Raw genomic sequence first — 14585 nt, 5'->3', positions numbered from 1 at the left:
GAGCTGGTATGTGTGTTCCTGAATTGCAGAGCCCATGCAGGTTGGATTTATTTTTAGCTTATTCCAAATTTTCTGTACTAAAAATAAATATTATAGTGGATATTTTCAAACACATAGGATTCAACTTCTTTGGCATTCTTTGCCTAGGATAGATTCTAAGAAATAGAATATTACATCAAAAAATATGAATTATTTTTATAGTTCTTTGATCCAAATTGCTCCCTGGTTTTAAAATGGATTGAACCAAGTTGCATTGCAACTGAGTATATATGGATAAAGCATTTGCCAAAACCTCACTGGCAAAGCAAAATTTTATTTAAAAACATATCAGCTAATTATATAAGTTGTTGCTGCTTGCATTATTTGGTCACTAGTGAAGTCTGAAGAGTTTTCATGTGTCATCTTGTGAAAAAAGGTGGACTTTTATAACAATATTAAGGCCATTTAAAAAAAATAAGTTTCCAAGGTGTCGGGGGGAGAGAGACCATACCATATAGAAAAACCAAGATGAACTTTAAAATAATACTTATGTGAAAGGTTTGCAGGATTCTGCAGTCAATGAGCTCTCATAAACCAAGACTTCAAGTTTCAACTTTTCGCTGAGATACATCCATATATGATGGTTTATTCAGACCTAGTGCCCAGTCCTTCACCCTTGGTCCTTTTTTTATCATGTAGGTATTACATTGTGAAGAAAGTAAGTGACAGGTTTAGGGGCTGAGACTTTTCCTATTATAAACTGAGGTTTGTTGAGGGAGGGCTAGATGTCAATTAATATACTAATGGATGAGTATATATTAGGTATTACTAAGCACTTCTTAAAAAATGATTCCCACTCCCAAAGAAACTATAAGCTTAAAGACTTGACAACAATAAACTATCATTGAACATTGAACATACTTCACTGAAAACTAATGATATTATCTCTAAGCACCCCCAATAGATCAGGAAATGCGGGGGGACTATGTAGCCTAACTGGGAAGAGCAGAAAAATAAGAGAAGAGGCAAAACTTATCCTGTGTTGGATCAATGGCAGCAGAATGCAGACAGAGGGAATCTGTCCACATAAAGCAGTTGGGACCAGGTCACTGTGCATGGTGGTCCCATGAGGAGGGTTGAGACAGTTGCATCCTGGTCCAGGAGAATCTTAGGTCCAGAAGGCAGAAGCAAAATTTGGAAATAAATGGCAAATCACAAAGAGATAAGGTAGTATTTTAAGTACTATATATAAGCATTTGTATAGTGGTATAATATTTGAGGATGGTGTTTTAATTACAATATTTGAGTATTAGCATTTTAGTATAATATTTGAGTATGGTATAATAATATGTGACGATTAATACTATGGTATCTTATGAGTATTAGCATTAATACTGTACCATTTGAGTATTAACATTTAAGTATCATATTTGAGTCAGTCAGATTTCTGTTGCTATGACAAAATACCTAGGAAAAACTTAAAGGAGGAAAGATTTATTTGGGCTAATGGTTACAGAAGTTCTGGGTCAGCTGGTTCTGTTGCTATGGGACCGTGGTGAGGCAGAGCATCGTGACGGAGAGGGCATGCAGAGGAAAGCTACGCACCCCATGGCAGCCAAAAAGTAGAAGAGAGAAGGAGGAGGACAAGGACAAATATAACCTTCAAAGGCACAGTGCCAGTGACCAACTTCCCCCAACTGGGCCCCATCTGCACAATTTCCACCACCTCCCAAAAACGTCGTCAGCTATGAACCCATCAGTGGAGGGAGGAATCCATCCATGAGGTCGGAGCCCTCAGGATCCAATCACTTCCCAGAAGCCTCGCCTCTGAACATTGCGCACTGGGGAACAAGTCTTCAACATAGGAGACTTTGGGAGACATGACAGACCCTAACTCTAACAATGTTGGAAGATAGCATTATGGTTTTATTTGGTTGACATGCTACCTGTATGATTTTACTTTATCCTACATGAGCCTTGTTTTTTTTTTTTTCATTTGTAAGAGAAATTTTTAAAAAAGTGTGTGTGTGTGTGGGGGGTGTACCGAAGATATATTTGCACAATTTATTTAATGCCTTACCATTTACAAACAAGCTCACCATTTTTATCTTGATGGAACTTTATGACCTCATTTTACAGGTGGAAACCCAGAGGTTCAGGGAAATCATGACTTATTCAAGATCGTGGGAGCCAGCTTAAAATCTACAAAAATCGAATTTTTTACTTTGCATCTACTAAGGATAGCATTGTGCCAGCCATTTTACTTGTTACCTCATGGTACTCTCTAGCCTCCTACATGTGAAGTCAGTGCTACTTCGCCCTGGTTTATACAATGACATTGAGGTTCAGGGAGAGAGGTAATCACCCAGGCACATGGAAGAGCAGGATGAGCTCAGCCCTGTCTGACCCCAAAGCCTGCACTCATTCCACTACACAATCAGCTTCCTGGGAGATGATGGGTCAGCATTTTGGATGGGAAGCCTACGTGTAAGTCCTGCAAGACACAGGCTGCTGGGTCCTCTTGAGGGAGCAGTGCCTTTCAGCATGGTTGGGGAACAGGGGATTCCAGCTCAATTTCAATCCCAGCAACAATTTAGTTCCAAAAGAGGTATTCTCAGTTACACTCTGTATTAATTAAAATAAGTCCAAATCCTGCTATTTCCCAGTTTACCTGGGTCAGGCAATGATGAAATATGACCCAAACATTTTTTTGCTAGTCAATGAACATAGCTTGTTTGTTCAAAGGAATGAATGTGTCTCTTCTTCCAAAGCTGAAAAGACATACATTAACACAGAATGCACTAACATTTATTAACTTGTTGACAAAAAAGTTCAAAGCAAGTTTGTATTTCTTTGGTTTTTTTTTTTTTTCCATCTGATTGTGGCAACCTTTGTAAAACTCTAAAAAAGTAAAGCAATAATGAACCCAGAAAAAATGTTTAAGCAAAAATGAAAAGGTTCTTCTCTCTTTATTTAAATAGAGAAACTTTATTCTTCAGGTTTAGGTTCTTAGGATTTTTGTATTCTCACATGATACCATATTAATTTTTATTCCTTCCCTTCTCAAAAGATGTAGTGCTGATTCTATTATTATGAATCCTCTGAATTCAATATAATCTGCTTTGTTATTGATTTTGTTTCATTCCTTGGCATCCAGTACAATGTTACAAAGATTGTGTTTCAGTTATAGTAACTGCAAGTGATTCTAAGCAGCCACCTAATAGCTCAAGAAGTCAGAACCCTTTTGTAAGGCTTCATTTATTAAAAAAAAAAAAAATTGTCATTATGTATTCAAACAGATGCTCTTAAAATATAATTTTCAGGTATGATAGGAACTAGGAAATAGAAGTTACAAGACATTAATTTAAAATGTATTTATATTATTAGAATTTATTTTATTTATCATTTGGTGATTTTTAACATTTTTGCCTGTTTCCTTTGCCTATTATTAACCAATCTTGTGCCAAAAACGTATTATCAGAGGTGATATTTGAGATGTATCGAGACAATGATTTATATCATTAATTGTTTCATTAATAGAGCAAACTACAAAACACATTTTAATTTTGATCTGGTGTTCATTAGCACATGGTAAACTGGTAGAGAACAATTTATAACAGCAAATTTGTCCTAGGAAGTGGATGTGACGACACACTTTAAAGCAGATTTCCTGCATTTTCAACTGTAAGCAAGAGAGGACATGTGGGGACATGAGAGGACAGACCTGTGGCCCCTGTGGCCGCAAACTGTGGCCTTTGCAAGTTTGATTCAACACTTCAGCAGACCCATTAAGCAACTCAGAAATACATTAGATCATGGAAACAGCTGCTTTCTTGAGTTTCAGGCATCTTTCTCCATACATTAACATTCATTAAATTACACAGAAAACAAGACCAATATTCCACAAAGAAGCACAGGCATGTATGAGAATCTCTTGAAAATGAACAGTAGGTTTTACATGATTTGGACCTCAGTTTACCATGGGAATTTGTGGCTGATTACTGAGGTTCTTCAGGAAAGAATGAGAGTGAGGAACTGAGATTGCAACCGTACTGACAGCATGAGAGCATTGCTGGTGAGGAAAATAAAATACAGGAGAGACACACAGCCCACTGGGGAGAATCAGAGCCTGGGCAAGGACAGTGTCTCTTGCCAGCACTTAGCTCTGCCAGGTTCCTGCAGATACCTTGGCTTGGCGCCCTCTCCATCCATCTGCCAAGAGGGGACTTGGCTTTGCCCACCTTTCCCAGTTCCACTTTGGAGTGGAGATAGGCCTGAAAGATAATAATCAACAGGCATAGGAGGCCATAGGCTCTGGTGGGAAACTGGCCTGCATGCTCCTGGTCTCCCCTTCTTCACCTTTCCAACCCCACCTCAGTCCCAGCTCTTGACTAAAGATCTGGTATCTATGTTTACACCTTCATTTTAAGTAGTTGTGTTCTAGTCAGCTTTTTCACCACTGTGACCAAAAGACCTGACAAGAACAATTTTAGAGGAGGAAAAGTTTATTTGGGGGCTCATCGTTGCAACAGTCTCAATGCATAGATGGATGACTCTGGGCCTGAGATAAAGCAGGACATCATGGCACAAGTGTGTGCAGGAGGAAAGCAGCTTAGGACATGACAATCAAGAAGCAGAGAGTGAGCGCTGTTCACCAGTGACAAAATATACACCCAAAGGCATACCCCAGCCACTCACCTCCTCCAGCCACTCACCTCCTCCAGCCACTCTCTGCCTGCCCACAGTTACCACACCATTAATCCCTATCAGGGGATTAATGCCCTGATTGGGTTAAGGCTTTCAAACTCAATCATTTCACCTTTGAACTTATTTGCATTGTCTCACACATGAGCTTTTGGGGGGACACCTCATATCTAAATGATAACAAGTTGGGTTACCCTTCTATTTACATTTTAAACTTTATCTCTTAAATCAGGGTTAGGTGGTCAGAGGTACTGTTCACCCACAGAAGTGTGGAAACACGGGTGGGGAAGGTGGAGAGACACCATACTCTTACCAAGCCTGCTGGCAACCCAGGACTGAGGTTCCAGGGGCCTTAAGGGATCATCTGGTTTGGCCTTGGGACCTCAGGTTTCAGCCTTGAGGCAGATGCTCAGGACTCAGGACCACACAAGATTGCCTGGTCAGTGCCCACTGGGGCCAGGTCCCAGGCCCCATCCCTGGGCAAAGTGGATCCTACCTGCAGTGAGGTAAAAGCAGTCTCCCTAGGGTTTTGTAACATTCAGAACTGCTGCATAAAGAGGAAAGAGGAAAGTAAATCCAAATAAATAGTAATGAAGCAGGCCTGGTCCCACATGCATAAACTGAGAGAACTGGGTGGAGCAACTTTTCTGTCCTTCTCAACTCTCCAATTCTGTGGTTCTAACAAACAAGATAGCAAATGTTAGGATAAAGACCACTTTAAAGTGGAGGATGGGCCCTGGAACCACCTACATTTTAATTTCTCAGCTAGAAAATTGCTTTTCCCTCCCAACCCTCCTGCCCTTAGTCACCAAGTCTTCTAGTTTCCTCCTTCGACTTGTTTTTCAAATCTTAGCTTCCCTTGCCAGGTCTGTTCCTTTCACACCCACCCCTCTCCAATTCCCCTCTCTTACATATATTAATGTAGGACCAGCTTAATCTGCCTAAAATGTCATTTCTATTTAAATACCCTGTGAGAAGGAAGCAGCTATTTACCACATACAATAAAATATTCTGCAGTCAGTAAAACCAGGGTGGGTTTTTGTGTAAGAGTTCATGATAAATCAAAAAGCAAACAAGCTAGGCTCTATGTTGCACACCTGTAATCCCAGTGGCCGGGAAGGCTGAGGCAGGAGGATGGCGAGTTCAAAGCCAGCCTCAGCAACTTAGTGAGGCCCTAAGTAACTTAGTGAGATGCTGTCTCACTAATAAAATACAAAAAGGGCTGGGGAATATAGCTCAGTGGTTAAGTATCCTGGGTTCAATCCCTGATAACCATGCCCCCCGAAAAGAAAACAAAACAAAACCATGTAGTCCCATTTGAATGAACAAGAAAAGCATTACAAATACATTGAATCATCTTGGGGCAGTGGGATTACATGAGATTTTTATGTTCTTATTCTACTGCATGTGTTCCAATCTTTTTGAAATAATTTTATAATAGGGGAAAAGTTCATGTGATATAACAGCAATAACAACACAAAAGCTAATATTTCCTGGGCATTTCTTACATGCCTAGCACTATGGCAAACACATTGCACACATTATCTCATTTTCAAATGAGACTAGGAGACAGGGATCCTCGTCCCTTCTGCTGTGTAGATAAAAGAACTGAGCTCAGCATTAGTTCCAGAAATCTAATCAGGCAGTCTCACTCCAGGGTTCATCTATTTGAAGAATTTTTATTGACAAAGGAAGTGCTCCTGATCATTCAAATATATATGACATGTTTTTGTCATGTGTAGAGAAAAATATTGGCACCAGAACGTTAACAGTGTTTGTATCTGGAAATGGAATTTGGAGAAATCACAATGTTTTTCTTTATATATTCCGTAACAACCATAGATTACCCAAATGATAAAGAGAAAGTGATAAATAGGAAGTGATATTATGGGTTAACTAAGAAAATGAATCACCACATAAACCATTTTAATTATAGAATGTGTTTGGAGTTCCAGAGACTTAAAAATATGACTACTTCGCAGATAGGGGGCTAGCGAAGTTATTTTTGATGAGTTGTATGATTATACAACAGTGTAACAGTACTTCCTCCGTAACAGCCAAGAACTCCTTGTAGACCCAGGAGCTAGCACAACTTTTTTTTTTTTTTTTTTTTTTTGGTGGTGGGGGGGTGGAATTAGCCCCCTAAATATCTATTGATGAAAACTGGCAATATTAAAAGTAATGTTCCAAAAAGCTTTGCCCTGTCCTGTTTCACAAGGGCCTCGGAAGTAAGCATCCTGACTCCTATTTGGGGGACAGCAACTCTAAAGCAGCATTTCCCACTGCAATTCAGATTCTTTTCAAGACAGCAGAAAGAAGGGAAGAAAACGCCATTCTCAAATCCAAAAGTTGGATCCAGAGATCCTCAGGCCCCCCGAAGTGACCGCTGTGCACCCTCCCTTCTCCCTCACTCTCCTCCCTTCCCTAGATCTCTTCCCTTTACCCTCCGGGACCGTGGGGGCTGCACCTTCCCCCAGGTAAACAGAAGCCTGCAACTTCTCCTTGGGCAACTTGAGTGGAAGCAGCTGCTAAGCCCTGAGCCCTCCTAGGGGAGGCTGGCGCGGCCCGCGAGCCTGCGCGTCGGGCTTGGTTTGCGGAGAAGCACTGCCATCTAGCGGTGGGGAACAGCAACGCCGCCACGACTGCTCCCGAGACCGCAGGATGTAACGCAGGTCAGGTCGGAAGTTCACACAATCATCTCTCTTTGAAGCCAAATTACATTTAAGCTTTCGTAGGAAAAGCTTTTATTCTCGTCTTTCTATCTTAAAAGGTGCTTCCGTGAATTGAAGGAAGCATAACTGGGTGCTGCTTTCCCATGGGAAAGGAAATGACAGAGGAATAAAGCCACCTTGGGTTTGCCATCAATTTGTCATTTCCCTCGGTTCTCTCCTCTCCTTCTTGAACATATCTCTCCTTTTATCTTTTATCTCTCCTTCTTGATGCCTGACTCCTTTGTCACCTAATTCAACCCTCTGGACTCAGGTTACATAGGTGACGACCAGAGCTCATGCTAGCAAACCCTCCTGGTGTGCATTCTGGTGGGTGATCATCTGGGGGGGAACATGCCTCTAAGAAATCTCTGTAGGGGCTGGGGTCCTAGCTCAGTGGTAGAGCACTTGCCTAGCATGTGTGAGGCACTGAGTTCGATTCTTGACACCACATTTAAATAAATAAGGGTCCATCAACAACTAAAAAAAAAATTTAAAAAGAGAAAAGAAATCTCTATAAAAGTACAGATGAGATGATGACCCCAAATTCAAATTAAAGTCGTAAGATTTCTGACAGTCAACTTGGGAATGATGAACACTATCAAGTTTGCCCTACAGCATGGGCGAGCAACCCCAGAAAGTTTAGAATAAAAATAAATAGGGTGATTGGGATTTTAAAAATTTACCTTGGAGTCAGATGATGAAAGAAAATCTAAATATATCAATAATAATATTAATGAACCAAATTATTACATTTAAAACAGATTGGATTAAACATTCAGTTAGATTTCATTTATAAAAGAAAAACCCAAAACATACAGGCAAGGGGATAGTCAAAGTGAGGTGAGGAATAACGATCTACCAGGCAAAGTGAGCCAAAAAAAATCTGAGGTAGTCATCATAATTCTAGACAAAATATCAATGAAGAGGGTAACTAACTTTCTAATTTAAAATTCAACTCTCCAAGAAAGCAACAATGCTAAACTCAAGGTCATCACATAAAATAGCATCAAAATATATAAACAATAATTAGAAAACAGGAGATACTATAATTAAATGGAAACATAAAGGGCTAAGGGTTGCTAGGGCAATCCTGAAGAACAAACTGGGGCCTATTTATAAAAAGTTCTATTACAAAGCCCTAGGAACCAAGGCGGTGTGGTATTGGCTTAAGAATAGACGAACCAACCGAACAGAATGGTGAAATGAGTGAGAAATAGGCCCACATAGATATAGTCAGCCAATTTATAAGAAGCTCACCATGGGTAAATTAAATTAAAAAAATAAAACTTGACCCTTACTTTACACCAAATGTGAAAATCAATTGCAGATAGTCGTAGGTTAAAAGTGTTACATTGAACATATGAAACTGCCATTTTTGTAAGCCAAATATTTGTAGCATCATGAAGTTCAACCTAATAAAACAATAAAGGTTTTGATACAGAGTACAGGAAAATATTGTCATGATATTCAAGTAGGCAAAGATTTATTTTACTGGCACACAAATTGTAATAATAATAGAAAAAACTTAAGTAAATCAGAACACACTAAAATTGGGAATTTTTGTTTATCAAAAGACATAATAGAATAAAATGTTAAGCCACCTATCTAGGAGAATATATTTGAAATATATGTAGCCAACAAAGAACTTATACCCAAATTACATAAAGAACTCCTACAAAGTGATTTTTAAAAGTCAATCAACGTAATAGAAGACAGGCAGAATTATGGACAATTATGTCACTTCACAGAGAAGATATCCATTAGACTACTTCACAAAACTTAGGCAAGACCTGCTGATGCTGACCCAGCAAATCCACCCCTAGGTGCACACTCAGCAGAAATGTATACACGCATTCACCAAAAAACATTTATAAGAATGTTTGTGGCCTCTGTATTTGTAAAAGTCTAAACTGGATGCAACCCAAGTGGCCATTAATTGTAGGATGTAAATAAATTGTGTTATAGTTGCCTATTGGAATAGCACTCAATAGCCAGTGCGGATGAATCATCTGTAGCTGTCTTAGTCTACTTGAGCTGCTGTAACAACATATCACAAACTGGATGACATTAGAAATTCTCATTCGCAGCTCTGGAAGCTGGGAATTCCAAGAACACAGTGCCAACAGTTTGGGGATCTGCTGAGGACCCACTTTCTGGTTCATAGATGGTTCATTGCTGTGTCTTCACATTGAAGAAGTGAAAGAATTTGGGTCTCTTCAGCTCCTATAAATGTCACCAAACCCATTCATGAGGGCTCTACCCTCATGATCTAAACCCCTCCCAAATGTCCTAATGATATTATATTGGGGATAAGGATTTCAAGAGAAGAATTGGGGGGGGGGGACTAATATATTTACCATAGCAAAAATATAAAGAGCTCAGAAACAATCTCATACATATATAGAAAAGTTAATACTTACATATCAATAAGTGAAAATTAGTTATTCATAGAAATGAATACCTAAATCATAACATACTCAGGTAATTAAAAATATGCTGAAAACTAAATGTAAAAAGAAACTTTAAAACTTTGGGAAGAAAATATAAAAACTATCCTTATAATTTCAGAGTAGGGAAGGACTCCGAGGTCAGTCAACTGGCCCCAATCCCAACTCCATGACTCACTGTGTGAGTTTCAGTTCTTAGTTCCCATAACTGAAAAATAAGGATAATAATAGTACAGGTGATGGAGAGACTGAAATAAAAATATGCATAATTTTTAAAACACTTCCTGACATGCAAATGCTTTTTGTTTGTTTTGCTAGTGGTAGTATCTGCTGTTGTCATCAATGTTCTTATAGAAGTAGAACTAGTTACAAGGGGCAGGTGCTCTCCAGTTGGTAGATGTACTCCCAACGATGTTCAGAAATTCTAGTAATTAAGGAAAGAGAAGGATATTCAATATTGGAAAATACCAAAGAAGGAAAAAAATAGGAAGACCTAATCAAGAAGGGACAAATTAAAAGTTCAGGAACCATCACAGAAGAAGAAATATGAATGGTTAACAAATACATGAAAAAATATGTTCAACATCTCTAACAATTAGAAAAATGCAAATTAAAACCACACTGAGATTCCATCTTACCCCAGTCAGGATGGCAATTATCAAGAATACAAGTAACAGTAAATATTGATGAGAATGTGGGGTGGGGTACACTCACACAATGCTGGTGGGACTGCAAACTGGATGCAACTACCTTGGAAAGCAGAATGAAGATTCCTCAGAAAACTTGGAATGGAACCACCACTTGACCCAGGTATCCCACTCCTTACTTTTTACCCAAAGGACTTAAAATTGCATAGTACAGTGATGCAGCCACATCAATGGTTATAGCAGCTCAATTCACAATAGCTAAACTGTGGAACCAACCTAGATGCCCTTCAACAGATGAATGGATAAAGAAAATGTGGTTCATATACACCATGGAATATTACTCAGCCATAAATAAAAATTAAATTATTGTATTTTCTGGCAAATGAATGAAACTGGAGAGTATTATACTAAATGAAACAAGTCAATCCCCCAAAACCAAAAGCTGAACGTTCTCTTTGGTATGCAAATGTTAACACACAATAAGTGGGGTGGGATAGAAGTTCATTGGATTAGACACAGAGGAATGAAGGAAAGAAAGGGGGGATGGGAATAGGAAAAACAACAGAATGGATCAGACATAGTTTTCCTATGTTCATATAACACACAACCAGTAAAACTCTACATCATGTTCAACCACTAGAATGAGATCCTAATTAGAATAAGTTATACTCCATGTGTAATAATATGTCGAGATGCTTCTACTGTCATATATATCTAAAAAGAACAAATAAAAAAAAGTACAAATTTTTAAATAAAGTTTAGGAACCACTAATATCAAAAACCAAACATATGCAAATGCGTTGTTACTCTTTCATGTTATCATTTCATCTGTGAACATCTCCCCTGCGGAACCTCAGACAGCCCCCATCAAGAAAATAAGGGTTGAAGACTTGTCTGTAGCTTCATATTCAGAAAGGCACAGTGCATTAGGGGTGGTCAATAGAAATCAGATGATTGAGGAACATAATCTCTAGGCTTGAAGCTAAAAAGATAAATAGCATAATAAACTTTGAAAGCACAGTTTTCTGGTAAGATTCTGTAGAAATGAGAAATGGCAAAACACCGTCTTCTTGGAAGTCCAATATACTTTGCAGCAAGGCCTCTTCCGTCACCTTTTACAAGTATTCTTGCACTTATTAATTTCTTTAGTCTTTTAATAACATAATATTTTTACTTCAAACAATGAAAAACTGCAGGGTATAGGACTGTCAGTCACCTGCCACAACAAATGACGTGGTATGCAGATATATCATTTTGCGGTTTCCTGTGGTAAGTTTTCTGTTATACCATGCTTTTTTTCTAGGAAAATTCATAACTGTTGTCTTGATTTTATCACCCAGTTTAACACATTTGCAGCATTTCCTGATTTTTGCAATGTGATATTTAAAATACTAGAGAACTATTTTTTTAAATCCTGTGAATCCAGACTTTAAATTTAATTTCTGCAACAGTTTTGTCTTTAAAACCAGTAGAGTTTCATGATTTTTGAAGACATTATTTTGGGCATGTCACACAAGTAGTAATTAAAGATCTGAACTATCTAGGGTTTGCTATTTTCTTTCATAACAAACTTCAGAACTTTATAAAAAGAAAAGCAAATCTCATTTGAAGATTACATGTTAGAAGACATCAAGTCAGAATTTGGAAGATGATAAATAAGCAGTTGGCGTCCCCTGCCACCCCCTTTCCTAGTAGGCCCCTTTTACCAAGACAAGAAGATTTTGTTCCTTATTGTATCATATCAACATCCCAAGTATAGCAAAATCAGTCTATTATTGCCTCATGGAGGGCACTTCTAACAGGGATTGATTTTTTGTTACCAGTCTGAAACTTCTAGTAGCAATAGGATAAAGGAGTGGCTCCTAAGTAACAGCTTGCAGGATAAAGTGCTGTCTAGTCCTTGAGGCAGCAGGTCAGGGTTTAAGGTCTGATTCTGTGAGAATTGAGTATCACCAGTAGGTGGCGCAGTTGATCAGAAATCCACAGGCCTGTTGAGGATATGGAAGTTACTGTCTAAACTGTGGGTTAGGGGCTGGGGATGTGGCTCAAGCGGTAGCGCGCTCGCCTGGCATGCGTGTGGCCCAGGTTCGATCCTCAGCACCACATACCAACAAAAAAAGATGTTGTGTCCACTTTGGAAAGTATCAGGAAATGAGGATTTAACTAGATGAGAAGACAGAGTAACTGGAAGTGTAAGATGTGGGTGAGGGATGGCATCACTAAGTTGGGGCAGCTCCCATGTTGGTTTTGCAGGCACTCTCTCTTGAGAAATGGAGCTTTTTTTTTTTTTTTTTTTTTTTTTTTTTTGGTGCTGGGGTTTGAACCCAGGGCCAGGGCCTTGTGCATGCAGGGCAAGCACTCTACCATCTGAGCTATAGAGTTCTAAGCTTGACTCTGCTCCCATATAGTCATCTAGGCCAACACCCTCTCCATCTAGCTGATTGAGGCCCTGGAATACACCATACTTGGCTGAATGCTCAGGTTTGGTGAAGATTTTGGAAGTAGGCCCAGCAACTTCCCTATCACTGGCTCTCCACCTAGATGGATAAATAGACCTATTCCATGACAATGGTTGTTTAAATATCTGGGCTAATGTATCTCTCAGATTTTCTATGAGTCTCCTCCCCGTTGGACAGGTATTTTGCAAACTGGGCTTTGCACAATCAAGGTGAATAAGGTAATGGTTGGTGAAGGAAAGGCAAGTTTGCCTTCTCTGCTTGAGCTGAGCCACTGTGTTAGTCAACTTTCCTTTACTGTAACAAATATTTGAGATAATCAACTTGTAAGGAGAAAATATTTCTTTCAGCTTATAGTTTTGGAGACACCAGTCCACAGCACTTCATGGCAGAGCAAAGCCATTCACTGCATGGTCAGCCAGGGACTGAAACAGAGAAAGGTGCCATGGTCCCACTATCCTCTTAACAGAATACCCCCAATGATCTGAAGACCTTCTACTGGGCCCATTTCTTAAAGTTTCTACCACCTCCCAATAGCACCACACGGGGACTAAGCCTTTAACACATGGGCTTTTAGGGGACATTTAAGTTCCAAGCTATAACAAACATCCATCCTCTCTTGTCTTCAAACATCAGCACTCCTAGGTCTTGGGCCTTTGGACTTGAACTTAGACTTGTACCCTGGGTGCTCCTGGTTCTCAGACCTTCAGGATTATCCTGGAACAACTCCACCAGCCTTCCAGAGCCTCCACCTCACAGGTGGCAGATGATGGGATTTAGCAGCCTCCATAATCATGTGAGCCAATTCCCCATAATAAATTTCTTTCTTTATATCTGTGCATCCTATTGGTTCTATTTCTCCAGAGAACCTCATTAATGCATTTCTATTCTGACCTTTTTTTTATCAGCTGTATTGAGATATCATTTACATGCTACATAATCAACGATTCAAAATACAAAACTTGATGGTTTTAGTATACCCAACAGAATGGTGTGACCAACGCTACCATCAATTTTAAAAACTTTTTGTCATCCCTCAAAAAACAAAACAACAACAAAACACTAACAGTCATTCCCCATCTCACCCCAACCTCCAGCCCCTGGCAACCACCAATTTACTTTCTGCTGTGGATTTGCCTACTCTGGATGTTTCCTATAAATGGAATTGTACCGCACGTGGTACTTCCAGACAGAATTCTTTTATTTAGATAATGTTTTTGAGTCTTACCCATATTACAATATGTATCAGTACTTCATTCTTTTCCATTGATGAATATTTTATTGTATGGATATATCATATTTCATTTATCCACTCATCAGTTTATAGACATAGGTCGTCTCCATTGGGGAGGTATTATGAACAATGCTACTATGAACATTTGTGTACACGTTTCTGCATGAATGTGTGTTTTCATTTCTCTTGGGGATTTACTTCCCAGTGGGATTGGCCTGCTTAATGATAACACTATGTTAACCTTTTGAGAAACTGTCAGGATGTTTTCCAAAGTGGTTGCATGGTTAATCACTTCTTATTTTTAAAGTTTCTCAGTGTTCCAGAGATTCGATTGCTATTCTATTAATTTTCTTATTGTTCTATGGCTTTATTTTCCTGTTTATTAATTCCATGTAGACTTAATTTAA

The sequence above is a fragment of the Spermophilus citellus genome, assembly GCF_964194105.1.
Source record: "Spermophilus citellus genome assembly, chromosome: 7".
NCBI lineage: Eukaryota > Metazoa > Chordata > Mammalia > Rodentia > Sciuridae > Spermophilus > Spermophilus citellus.
This window is presented reverse-complemented; position numbering follows the sequence as displayed.